The 13003-nt window shown below is 40.4% G+C and overlaps 2 long non-coding RNA genes across 7 annotated transcripts; both read right to left on the bottom strand.

Moving 5' to 3' along the window:
- Nucleotides 1-2624: 2624 nt before the first annotated feature.
- Nucleotides 2625-7770, bottom strand: LOC127912126 (uncharacterized). The gene is made up of 3 exons (XR_008080933.1): nucleotides 3624-7770; nucleotides 2957-3485; nucleotides 2625-2640 (listed from the first exon to the last, which is right to left on the bottom strand). It is a non-coding gene; the product is annotated as an uncharacterized LOC127912126 (long non-coding RNA).
- A 2863-nt stretch (nucleotides 7771-10633) lies between these two features.
- Nucleotides 10634-12871, bottom strand: LOC127912242 (uncharacterized). Of its 6 annotated transcripts, none has more exons than XR_008081621.1 (5): nucleotides 12141-12871; nucleotides 11901-11948; nucleotides 11517-11852; nucleotides 10796-10891; nucleotides 10702-10747 (listed from the first exon to the last, which is right to left on the bottom strand). It is a non-coding gene; the product is annotated as an uncharacterized LOC127912242 (long non-coding RNA). The 6 variants fall into 6 exon arrangements; XR_008081623.1 differs by having other exon boundaries at nucleotides 11517-11660; nucleotides 11853-11948; nucleotides 12141-12869; XR_008081619.1 differs by lacking the exon at nucleotides 10702-10747 and adding an exon at nucleotides 10634-10651 and having other exon boundaries at nucleotides 11901-12869.
- Nucleotides 12872-13003: the final 132 nt, after the last annotated feature.

Genomic DNA, 13003 nt, shown 5'->3' with positions numbered 1-13003 from the left:
AAATTGCCAAATTCTGGCATTTATTTTCCTCTGTTGACAGCTCTGCAAAGTAGAGGAAACCAACCCAGCAGTGGCATGTGAGTCCTGTAGGGAACTATACTGTACAGCCACTGGAGGGCAGTGAGTGCACTGGCAAATCTGTTCTTCCATGTACAGAATCGGTTTCTCATTGGCTACTGGAAGCAGAGAATCTGTTTTCTCACTGGCTACTGGAAGCAGAGAATCTGTTTTCTCACTGGCTACTGGAAGCAGAGAATCTGTTTTCTCATTGGCTACTGGAAGCAGAGAATCTGTTTTCTCACTGGCTACTGGAAGCAGAGAATCTGTTTTCTCACTGGCTACTGGAAGCAGATAATCTGTTTTCTCACTGGCTACTGGAAGCAGAGAATCTGTTTTCTCACTGGCTACTGGAAGCAGAGAATCTGTTTTCTCACTGGCTACTGGAAGCAGAGAATCTGTTTTCTCATAGGCTACTGGAAGCAGAGAATCTGTTTTCTCATTGGCTACTGGAAGCAGAGAATCTGTTTTCTCACTGGCTACTGGAAGCAGAGAATCTGTTTTCTCATTGTCTACTGGAAGCAGAGAATCTGTTTTCTCATTGGCTACTGGAAGCAGAGAATCTGTTTTCTCATTGACTACTGGAAGCAGAGAATCTGTTTTCTCATTGGCTACTGGAAGCAGAGAATCTGTTTTCTCACTGGCTACTGGAAGCAGAGAATCTGTTTTCTCACTGGTTACTGGAAGCAGAGAATCTGTTTTCTCACTGGCTACTGGAAGCAGAGAATCTGTTTTCTCACTGGCTACTGGAAGCAGAGAATCTGTTTTCTCACTGGCTACTGGAAGCAGAGAATCTGTTTTCTCACTGGCTACTGGAAGCAGAGAATCTGTTTTCTCACTGGCTACTGGAAGCAGATAATCTGTTTTCTCACTGGCTACTGGAAGCAGAGAATCTGTTTTCTCATTGGCTACTGGAAGCAGAGAATCTGTTTTCTCACTGGCTTCTGGAAGCACTCAGAATGTGGCGGATTGTGCATCCCAAATGGCACCCTATTCCCTTGGTAGTGCATTACTTTTGAACAGGGCACATAGGGAATAGGGTGCATTACTTTACAACAGGGCACATAGGGAATAGGGTGCAATACTTTAGAACAGGGCCCATAGGGAATAGGGTACACTACTTTAGAACAGGGCACATAGGGAATAGGGTACACTACTTTAGAACAGGGCCCATAGGGAATAGGGAGACTGGGTCAGATTAGACATACCAGTAGCTTGGATGTTGTGGGTATCAGAGAGGAACATCCAGGCACTATACTTCATATTTCATACTTTCATGCCAAAATACATTAACAACGCTCCAAATATCATTTGGTTTTCATTCTTAAATTGAGCTCAAATATTAAATACAGAGTCAGATCATTACATTCTCTCTTGTTTGGAAAAACAACAGCATAAATTAGAGGAATTAGTCTAGTTGTACCCGAGCAAACAATAGGAAGTTCTGTGAACGTTCCGCTGAAAGTTAGCGAATATCACGAGGACGTCACAATGTAACGTTTTCTAGACTGACTTTTGTGATGTCACCGTTCTTGGTGGTCGATTCTGATATTCTGTAATGTTCTGAAAGATCTGGAATATTCTGAAATGTTCTGAAAGATCTGGAATATAGATAGCAGCACGGTTTTGACCCTGAGCATTTCCAGGACAAGCATTTCAGGAGCATGACAGACACATACCATCTGTGAAAGTGCCAGTAGGCTAAGATAATATAATAATATTTAGCAGGGAAACGAACCCACAATCCTGACATTAAAAGAACCGTGCTCTACAGGACCACAAGATCACATTCCCTTGTCCAACTACTTTAAATATTCAATCACACCTTCTCTTTCCTTTTGGATTCGGGACTTTGGAGATATACAAAATATGATAGATTTAGGAAATGGGATTTTGATTACTTTGGTTTGGTAGTTTAGAGGTGACCTAGCCCTGTTTCATTATAAACAACAATATAACTCCGTCTAGAGATGACCTAGCCCTATATCATTATGAACAGCAATATAACTCTGTCTAGAGATGACCTAGCCCTATATCATTATGAACAACAATATAACTCTGTCTAGAGATGACCTAGCCCTATTCCATTATAAACAACCTCTGTCTAGAGGTGACCTAGCCCTATATCATTATAAACAACCTCTGTCTAGAGGTGACCTAGCCCTATATCATTATAAACAACCTCTGTTTAGAGATGACCTAGCCCTATATCATTATAAACAAACTCTGTCTAGAGATGACCTAGCCCTATTCATTATAAACAACCTCTGTCTAGAGGTGACCTAGCCCTATATCATTATAAACAACCTCTGTCTAGAGGTGACCTAGCCCTATTTCATTATAAACAACCTCTGTCTAGAGGTGACCTAGCCCTATTCCATTATAAACAACCTCTGTCTAGAGATGACCTAGCCCTATTCCATTATAAACAACCTCTGTTTAGAGGTGACCTAGCCCTATATCATTATAAACAACAATATAACTCTGTCTAGAGATGACCTAGCCCTATTCCATTATAAACAACCTCTGTCTAGAGGTGACCTAGCCCTATATCATTATGAACAACCTCTGTCTAGAGATGACCTAGCCCTATTTCATTATAAACAACCTGTCTGCCCTATTCCATTTAAACAACCTCTGAGGTGACCTAGCCCTATTCCATTATAAACAACCTCTGTCTAGAGATGACCTAGCCCTATTTCATTATAAACAACCTCTGTTTAGAGGTGACCTAGCCCTATTCCATTATAAACAACCTCTGTCTAGAGATGACCTAGCCCTATTCCATTATAAACAACCTCTGTTTAGAGGTGACCTAGCCCTATTCCATTATAAACAACCTCTGTCTAGAGATGACCTAGCCCTATTCCATTATAAACAACCTCTGTCTAGAGGTGACCTAGCCCTATTCCATTATGAACAACCTCTGTCTAGAGATGACCTAGCCCTATTCCATTATAAACAACCTCTGTCTAGAGGTGACCTAGCCCTATTCCATTATAAACAACCTCTGTCTAGAGATGACCTAGCCCTATTCCATTATAAACAACCTCTGTCTAGAGGTGACCTAGCCCTATTCCATTATAAACAACCTCTGTCTAGAGGTGACCTAGCCCTATTCCATTATGAACAACCTCTGTTTAGAGGTGACCTAGCCCTATTCCATTATGAACAACCTCTGTCTAGAGATGACCTAGCCCTATTCCATTATGAACAACCTCTGTTTAGAGATGACCTAGCCCTATATCATTATGAACAACCTCTGTCTAGAGATGACCTAGCCCTATTCCATTATAAACAACCTCTGTCTAGAGGTGACCTAGCCCTATTCCATTATGAACAACCTCTGTCTAGAGATGACCTAGCCCTATTCCATTATAAACAACCTCTGTCTAGAGGTGACCTAGCCCTATTCCATTATGAACAACCTCTGCCCTATTCCTGAACAAGAGATGACCTAGCCCTATTCCATTATAAACAACCTCTGTCTAGAGATGACCTAGCCCTATATCATTATGAACAACCTCTGTTTAGAGGTGACCTAGCCCTATTTCATTATAAACAACCTCTGTCTAGAGATGACCTAGCCCTATTCCATTATAAACAACCTCTGTCTAGAGATGACCTAGCCCTATTCCATTATAAACAACCTCTGTTTAGAGGTGACCTAGCCCTGTTTCATTATAAACAACAATATAACTCTGTTTAGAGGTGACCTAGCCCTATTCCATTATGAACAAAAGTTGAACTTAGAGAACTTAGAGTCTCTGTTACTTTTATTGTAAATTAATTAACTTTTCATTTTTATTGTAAATGATTAAAATGTTACTTTTATTAATTAAATTGTACTTTATCGTAAATTATTTAACTAACTTTTATTGTTAATTATTTAAATTTGAATTTATTGTAAATTACTTTAATGTTAAACTGTTATCATTTCCCAATGTACTTTTCTATGTATTGTATATACTGTTTACTTTCTATAAATGTGTTATTTTTTTCCAGTTTACTTTGCAATGTATATTATTTTCAAACGTATTATTATTATTATCTATGATTGTGTATAATATTTTTTTTTGCGATTCTGAATGCAATCGACCAGCATGACGTTCACCTCTCTGTACCCTGCAATCGCGGCAATGTAACCATAGAAACATAATTACAAGAACAGTATTCCTGTTCATTCTCCCTTGTTCTAATGGGCTTTTTTTCCCCCGAAATCTAGAAATCATATATCTATGAATGTTAAAGAGGAGAAAAAAATCCACTTTTCCTCAGCTGTCCTCTGAATGTTTGGCAGGTGATATAACTAAGTATCATATTTTCTTAGCTGCTATCAATAAGACATTCATCTGCTATTTAAAAATATAGATATTTTGCACTCCTGTATTTGCATGACTATGATGCACCAACATTTATAAGTCAGTTGCTTATAAATTAAAGTAAATTAAAGTTTTAAAAAAGCTGTTAATTTATTGTATCAAATGAACACATATAGAGAATCAGAGTTGATATTATTATAATCATCTGAAAATAACCCCAATCAGTCAGTACATCCACGTATAGTCAAGAATATTTTTTAAAATATATTTTTAATACATATCACTGTTGCTATTGTCAGAATAAACTGTCCAACATATCAGTTACAAACATTATTTGCTCAATATGAATTGATACAGTGCCTTCTGAAAGCATTCTGAAAGCAATTGACTTTTTCCCACATTCTGTTGTGTTACAGCATGAACTAAACATGGATCAAATGTAGATGTTGTGTCACTGATCTACACTCAATACCCCCATAATATTCTAAGTGGAATTATGTTTTTAGATTTTTTTTTTTACAACTTAAATTAAAAATGAAAAGCTGAAATGTCTTGAGTCAATAACTATTCAACCCCTTTGTAATGGCAAACCTAAATAAGTTGATGAGTAAACATTTGCTTAACAAGTCACCTAAGTTGCATGGACTCACTGTGTGCAATAATAGTGTTTAACATGATTTTTAAACGACTACCTCATCTCTGTACCCCACACATAAAATTATCTCTAATTTCCCTCAGTCCAGCAGAGAATTTCAAACATCAATTCAACCACAAAGACCAGGGAGGTTTTCCAATTCCTCACAAAAATACCACCCTGCATACCACTGCTGGCTTGCTTCTGAAGCTAAGCAGGGTTGGTCTTGGTCAGTTCCTGGATGGGAGACCAGATGCTGCTGGAAGTGGTGTTGGAGGGCCGGTAGGAGGCACTCTTTCCTCTGGTCTAAAAAATAAAATATCCCAATGCCCCAGGGCAGCGATTGGGGACACTGCCCTGTGTAGGGTGCCGTCTTTCGGATGGGACGTTAAACGGGTGTCCTGACTCTCTGAGGTCATTAAAGATCCCATGGCACTTATCATAAGAGCAGGGGTGTTAACCCTGGTGTCCTGGCTAAATTCCCAATCTGGCCCTCATACCATCACGGTCACCTAATAATCCCCAGTTTACAATTGGCTCATTCATCCCCCTCCTCTCTCCTGTAACTATTCCCCAGGTCGTTGCTGCAAATGAGAACGTGTTCTCAGTCAACTTACCTGGTAAAATAACGGATAAATAAAAATAAAATAAAAAAGTATCTGGGTAAAAGTATAAAAGCAGACATTGAATATCCCTTTGAGCAGGGTGAAGTTATTCATTGCACTTCGGATGGTGTATCAATACACCCAGTCACTACAAATATCCACGCTTCCTTCAGTTACCTGGAGAGGAAGGAAAACTGCTCAGCGATTTCACCATGAGGCCAATGGTGACTGTAAACAGTTACAGAGTTTAAAGGATGTGGATAAGAGAAAACTGAAGATGGATCAACAACATTGTAGTTAACTCCAAAATACTGACCTAAAGGACTGAGTGAAAAGAAGGAAGCCTGTACAGAATAAAAGAGGCAGAATAGAGCTAAGCACAGACAAAATCCTAGAGGAAAACCTGGTTCAGTCTGCTTTCCAACAGACAGTGGAGAGAAATGCACTTTTCAGCAGGACAATAACCTAAAACACAAGGCCAAATATACACTGGAGTTGCTTACCAAGACAACATTGAATGTTCCTGAGTGGCCCAGTTATAATTTTGACTTAAATCTGCCTTAATATCTATGGCAACACTTGAAAATGGCTGTATAGCAATGATTAACAACCAACTTGAAAGAGCTCAAATAATTTAAGCATTTAAAAATAAATAAAAAGTGCAAAAATTGTACTATCCAGCTGTGCAAATCTCGTAGAGACTTAACCAGAAAGACTCGCAGCTGTAATCTCTGGCAAAGGTGATTCTAACATGTATTGACTCGGGGGGTGTGAATACATATGTAAATTAGATATTTCTGTATTTCATTTTCAATACATTTGTGAAAATGTCGAGAAAACATGTTTTCACTTTGTCATTACTTTCTGAAGACTCTGTAAGTACAAGACACAGTCTCATCATACATTTACATATTTTGAGGATTGTTTTGTTTTGGCACTGATTGGCTGAGGAATGGTCAAACATTTTCCCTTTGATGTGATTGGACTGAAAAACACCTTCCCTTCGATGTGGTTGGTCATTTGAAATCTATGCATGTCGTAACCATGACTACAGCATCCATCTTGAACAGTGTCCAAAGGAGATAGTAATTATTAGTGTTTTTTAGTGTTGAGTCTGCATTAAATAGAGCTTACAAGTCTATAAGTCAATGATTAGGGTTTTGGAAAAACATGTCACTATTCTGTCCTACAAAAAAAATAGTTTCTTATTTCATCATGATTGATCGTACATGATGTTTGTCAGTCAATATAATGGATTGTTGATTGATTGTTTAATACCCCGATTGATGTACAAGGCTGATGTTTCTTCCCGAGACATTTTGTGAAGAAGAGCATTTTGTTTGCATTGTGTTTTCATATGTCGTCATAATGTTTATTAGTGTTTCTGGGACGGACACAACGAAACCTTCCTTGGTTGAAGCTTCAGACCAGGATCCAATCAGACTTCAGGCCAGGATCCAATCAGACTTCAGGCCAGGATCCAATCAGGCTTCAGGCCAGGATCCAATCAGACTTCAGGCCAGGATCCAATCAGACCAGGAGTTAACGGCCGATAGCCAACACCCGCATAGCCGATGTTTTGGAGGTGTCGCTGTAAAGCTGAATTTGAGATGAATTTCCACGATGCGGATTAAATAACGCCCAAAAACTGTCCAATGGAATCTGGGATGGAAATATTGTTTTTGTTGATATTATTTTAGAACTCACCTGGTTAAAAGATTATAAATAAAAATATATAAATACAAAGATCAAATAATCTGGTGGGGCACATGGAAAGCACATAAAAAAAATATTTTTGCACCTTCAGGGGACGGTTTCCAGGACACAGATTAAGACTAGTCCTGGACTGAATACCAAGATCAATGGAGAATCTCCATAAACCTATGGATTAGGATTAGTCTTAATCTGTTTTAGTCTTAAACCCTGAAACGGCCCCTAAAGGTGTTTGATGAGGAAGCACAGTAAGACCATAGATTTACTATCTATACGATGTCATCTGTTTTTCTAACATGAGGTATGTCAATACTGCACACTGTTATCACTTCATCCCTATGGAAAAGCATACCAGAATATGTACAAAGACAATGATCGTGTGATGTAACATAATCAGATTTGGATTTATCACCCTTTTTCTGTAATAAATCATGGCTCTTTTAAATCAACTGCTTCTCAGGATGTTATTATGTGTTACTTCATATTCACACACCTCATTTTGCACTCTAGGTGCTTGGAATACAAAGTCAACGAAGCAAATGAAAAGAATTGGCTCTGTGGCACTCTTCATTACTTTTTGTTTTACAGAGTGAACTAGACTGGTGATGAGTAGGAGACGGGAGTTACTGCTCTTATCATGTAGTCACTAATCATCTTTGTTTTAATAGAGTGAACTAGACTGGTGGTGAGTAGGAGACGAGAGTTACTGCTCTTATCATGTAGTCACTAATCATCTTTGTTTTAATAGAGTGAACTAGACTGGTGGTGAGTAGGAGACGGAAGTTACTGCTCTTATCATGTAGTCACTAATCATCTTTGTTTTAATAGAGTGAACTAGACTGGTGATGAGTAGGAGACGGGAGTTACTGCTCTTATCATGTAGTCACTAATCATCTTTGTTTTAATAGAGTGAACTAGACTGGTGGTGAGTAGGAGACGGAAGTTACTGCTCTTATCATGTAGTCACTAATCATCTTTGTTTTAATAGAGTGAACTAGACTGGTGGTGAGTAGGAGACGGGAGTTACTGCTCTTATCATGTAGTCACTAATCATCTTTGTTTTAATAGAGTGAACTAGACTGGTGGTGAGTAGGAGACGGAAGTTACTGCTCTTATCATGTAGTCACTAATCATCTTTGTTTTAATAGAGTGAACTAGACTGGTGGTGAGTAGGAGACGGAGTTACTGCTCTTATCATGTAGTCACTAATCATCTTTGTTTTAATAGAGTGAACTAGACTGGTGGTGAGTAGGAGACGGAAGTTACTGCTCTTATCATGTAGTCACTAATCATCTTTGTTTTAATAGAGTGAACTAGACTGGTGGTGAGTAGGAGACGGGAGTTACTGCTCTTATCATGTAGTCACTAATCATCTTTGTTTTAATAAGGTTAGGGAAAGGGTTAGCTGAAAGGATTACAGTTATGAGAAGGGTTAAGATTAGGAGAAGAGTTAGCTAAAAGGGTAAGGGTTATAAGAAGGGTTAGCTAACATGGTAATCATCTTTGTTATAAGAAGGGTTAGACTGGTTATAAGAAGGATTACTGCTCTTACGTTAGGAGAAGGGTTAGCTAATCATCTTTGTTTTAAGGGTTATAAGAAGGGTTAGGGTTAGGAGAAGGGTTAGCTAACATGCTATGTAGTTGCAAAGTAGCAACTGGTTGTTCAAATGTTGTCTGTGATGAGGTCATCTTTGAACTAGAGTGAACTAGACTGGTTTGGTAGGAGCTAGATACTGGCATTATCTGTCACTAATCCCAGCCACCACTGGTGGTGACAAGCCACCCTATATTCATTTTTGCATTAAATAACCATCTGTACGTTTACATATGTTAGTTCTAGTTTTAATGAGAACTAGACTGGTGGGCTGGAGACGGGAGTGACCCACTGCAGTAAATCATCATGGTGAACCGACTGGTGGTGAGTAGCAGACGGAAGTTTCTTTCCCAGGTCTAATCATCAATAATGACTAGACTGGTGGTATTAACGTCGTGTTTCTCACTGAAGCTGTACATATAATCAATGGTTGTCTAAATGGCCTTAGTGTGATTGTATAAAGTACCAGATGCCACATGTGAACTAGACTGGTGGTGAGTAGGAGAAGTTACTGCTCTTATCATGTAGTCACTAATCATCTTTGTTTAATAGAGCCATATTAAATGGCAGTTCTAGTTGAATAAATCCATCCATCAGTTTGTGTTGGACAATTTATTTTACTAGGCAAGTCAGTTAAGAACAAATTCTTATTTTCAATGATGGCCTAGGAACAGTGGGTCAGGGCCAGAACGACAGCTCGGGGATTTGAACTCGCAACCTTCCAGTTACTAGCCCAACATTCTAACCACTAGGCTACCCTGCTGCCCATGTGTTGACAGGGAATTTGATGACACAAATGCCCTGTTTATACCTGCCACTAACACGCCGTGTCCTTCCTCCTGATCCTGTCCGTTTACACTTATAAGATCTGATTGAAATCGGATCACAATGCGTCTTTTCATCATTTACATCTGTCCATAAAGGTGGGCACAATCAGAATGTGGACATAGAACCAGGTTTAAACGGGGTTAGGGAGTACTGGAACAACAGTGTTTAGACCACTTTCCCTGTTATCAGACGGCAGCCAATGATCCTGCTATCTCTGATCTCATCCTGTCGATGAATGTCTCTCCCAAGGTGGCTGTGCTGCACTGCAGACCAACGAGATACAATGAGTGGACAAAACATTAGGAACATTCCATAACAGACTGACCAGGTGAATCCAGGTGAAAGATATGATCCCTTATTGATGTCACCTGTTCAATCCACTTCAATCAGTGTAGATGAAGGAGGAGGAGACAAGTTAAAGAAAGATTTATTAGCCTTGAGACATGGATTGTGTATGTGAGCCATTCAGAGGGTGAATGGGGCAAGACAAAATATTGAAGTGCCTTTGAACAGGGTATGGTAGTAGGTGCCAGGCCCACCGGTTTGAGTCAAGAACTGAAACCCTCCTGGGTATTTCATGCTCAATAGTTTCCTGTGTGTATCAAGAATGGTCCACCACCTAAAGGACATCCAGCCAACTTGACACAACTGTGGGAAGCATTGGAGTCAACAAGGGCCAGCATCCCTGTGGAAGGCTTTCGACACCTTGTAGAGTCAACATGGGCCAGCATCCCTGTGGAACGCTTTGGACACCTTGTAGAGTCAACATGGGCCAGCATCCCTGTAGAAGGCTTTCCAAACCTTGTAGAGTCAACATGGGTCAGCATCCCTGTGGAAGGCTTTTCGACACCTTGTAGAGTCCACATGGGCCAACATCCCTGTGGAACGCTTTCAACACCTTGTAGAGTCAACATGGGCCAGCATCCCTGTGGAAGGATTTCGACACCTTGTAGAGTCAACGTGGACCAGCATCCCTGTGGAACGCTTTCAACACCTTGTAGAGTCAACATGGGCCAGCATCCCTGTGGAACGCTTTAGACACCTTGTAGAGTCAACATGGGCCAGCATCCCTGTGGAACGCTTTCGACACCTTGTAGAGTCAACATGGGCCAGCATCCCTGTGGAACGCTTTCGACACCTTGTAGAGTCAACATGGGCCAGCATCCCTGTGGAAGGCTTTCAACACCTTGTAGAGTCAACATGGGCCAGCATCCCTGTGGAACGCTTTCAACACCTTGTAGAGTCAACATGGGCCAGCATCCCTGTGGAAGGCTTTCAACACCTTGTAGAGTCAACATGGGCCAGCATCCCTGTGGAACGCTTTCAACACCTCGTAGAGTCCACATGGGGCCAGCATCCCTGTGGAACGCTTTAGACACCTTGTAGAGTCAACATGGGCCAGCATCCCTGTAGAAGGCTTTCGACACCTTGTAGAGTCAACATGGGCCAGCATCCCTGTGGAACGCATTCAACACCTTTTAGAGTCAACATGGGCCAGCATCCCTGTGGAACGCTTTCAACACCTTGTAGAGTCAACATGGGTCAGCATCCCTGTGGAAGGCTTTCCAAACCTTGTAGAGTCAACATGGGTCAGCATCCCTGTGGAAGGCTTTCGACACCTTGTAGAGTCCACATGGGCCAACATCCCTGTGGAACGCTTTCAACACCTTGTAGAGTCAACATGGGCCAGCATCCCTGTGGAAGGATTTCGACACCTTGTAGAGTCAACGTGGACCAGCATCCCTGTGGAACGCTTTCAACACCTTGTAGAGTCAACATGGGCCAGCATCCCTGTGGAACGCTTTCGACACCTTGTAGAGTCAACATGGGCCAGCATCCCTGTGGAACGCTTTCGACACCTTGTAGAGTCAACATGGGCCAGCATCCCTGTGGAACGCTTTCAACACCTTGTAGAGTCAACATGGGCCAGCATCCCTGTGGAAGGCTTTCAACACCTTGTAGAGTCAACATGGGCCAGCATCCCTGTGGAAGGCTTTCAACACCTTGTAGAGTCAACATGGGCCAGCATCCCTGTGGAAGGCTTTCAACACCTTGTAGAGTCAACATGGGCCAGCATCCCTGTGGAAGGCTTTCAACACCTTGTAGAGTCAACATGGGCCAGCATCCCTGTGGAACGCTTTCAACACCTTGTAGAGTCAACATGGGCCAGCATCCCTGTGGAAGGCTTTCAACACCTTGTAGAGTCAACATGGGCCAGCATCCCTGTGGAAGGCTTTCAACACCTTGTAGAGTCAACATGGGCCAGCATCCCTGTGGAAGGCTTTCAACACCTTGTAGAGTCAACATGGGCCAGCATCCCTGTGGAAGGCTTTCAACACCTTGTAGAGTCAACATGGGCCAGCATCCCTGTGGAAGGCTTTCAACACCTTGTAGAGTCCACATGGGCCAGCATCCCTGTGGAACGCTTTCGACACCTTGTAGAGTCCCAAGCCCTGACAAATTGAGGCGGTTCACAGGGCAGAAAAAGGGGTGTGCAACTCAATATTAGGAAGGTGTTCCAAATGTTTTGTGCATTTAGTGTATCATACTAGACAACACATCTCATCTAAAAAACACTGACCCCTAGTGGTCTGATAATTGACTTTGATCTCATGCTCTTTTTATACATTTCTAAATTAACATATTATTTCCACAGCTTAGTCTTCTAAATTAACATATTATTTCCACAGCTTAGTCTTCTAAATTAACATATTATTTCCATAGCTTAGTCTTCTAAATTAACATATTATTTCCACAGCTTATTCTTCTAAATTAACATATTATTTCCACAGCTTAGTCTTCTAAATTAACATATTATTTCCACAGCTTATTCTTCTAAATTAACATATTATTTCCACAGCTTATTCTTCTAAATTAACATATTATTTCCACAGCTTAGTCTTCTAAATTAACATATTATTTCCACAGCTTAGTCTTCTAAATTAACATATTATTTCCACAGCTTAGTCTTCTAAATTAACATATTATTTCCACAGCTTATCAGTGTGCTCCCAAGATGTTCCCTTCGTTGATGATGCTAAAGGTTATGCATTATGTTTGAACCAAATGATTATTGTGTTACAAAGATTAAGTGAAATGGAAACTATGAAATACTGTATATTAAATGAAAAAAATTATGTATGTTGAGTTTAATACTATGTACAATATGTAGCAATATGATATTGAAAACAATAGCCTAAGAAATTCAACATGCTGTAAAATATTGTATTTTTTTACAGTTTCACTTTGT

This window comes from Oncorhynchus keta, chromosome 26, assembly GCF_023373465.1.
Source record: "Oncorhynchus keta strain PuntledgeMale-10-30-2019 chromosome 26, Oket_V2, whole genome shotgun sequence".
NCBI lineage: Eukaryota > Metazoa > Chordata > Actinopteri > Salmoniformes > Salmonidae > Oncorhynchus > Oncorhynchus keta.
The sequence above is the reverse complement of the archived record's forward strand: the minus strand, read 5'-3'. Positions and strand labels throughout refer to the sequence as shown.